Source organism: Serinus canaria, chromosome 7 (assembly GCF_022539315.1).
Source record: "Serinus canaria isolate serCan28SL12 chromosome 7, serCan2020, whole genome shotgun sequence".
In the NCBI taxonomy this organism is placed as follows: Eukaryota; Metazoa; Chordata; class Aves; order Passeriformes; family Fringillidae; genus Serinus; species Serinus canaria.
The window spans coordinates 29843520-29844253 of NC_066321.1; positions in this window are offsets into that span (position 1 = coordinate 29843520).

A 734-nucleotide genomic window follows, 5' to 3' on the forward strand; every position below is an offset into this window, starting at 1 on the left:
CGCCGGGGGGGCGCGCGGCCGCCCCGCCGAACCTCGCCTCGTCGCGGCCGCGCCTTCGCCGTGCGCGGGGGCCGAACGGGCGGCAGGGAGGGAAGGAAGGAGGTGAAGGGAGGGGAGGGAAGGAGGGGAAGGGAAGGGAAGGCAGGGAGGGAGGCAGGGAGGGAGGGAGCGGCCCCCGCCCCCCCGCTCGCCGCCCCCTCCCGCGCGGTCACATGGGGAGAGCCCGCGCGCGCTCCGCCGCCCGCCCACGCGCGGCCGCCGCGTGACGCAGCGCCCGGCGGGGGCGGCACCGGCAGCGGCAGCGCCCCCCCGCGGCCGGAGCGCGCCGGGGCCGCGACCCCCCCGCCGGTGCCGCCCCCGCGGGAATTGCGCGGCTCCCGACGGCCCTGCCTTGGGAAAACAGCCCGGGAACCGCGCGGGGCCGCCCTGCCGGGGCGGGCACACCGCCCCCGGGGCGGCCGGGGGCAGAAAGGGCCGGCCTGGGGTGCGACGCGCAGAAACCGGTGCGAAGGTACCGAGTGTCAGTTGGAGCGAAGAGAAATGGGAGGAAATGGGAGCGTGTAGCTGTTTTACTGATGGAGAACTGGTTAAAGTATGAGTTTTTAAGTAAGTAATGTTTCAGTGATAAAATTAAGTAATAAGTAATAAATTAAGTAACTCATATTTAGTGCCGATAACAATAGAAAAAAAGCATTATACATGTGTGGAAAAAATAGCGAGTGAGGGGGAGAAAA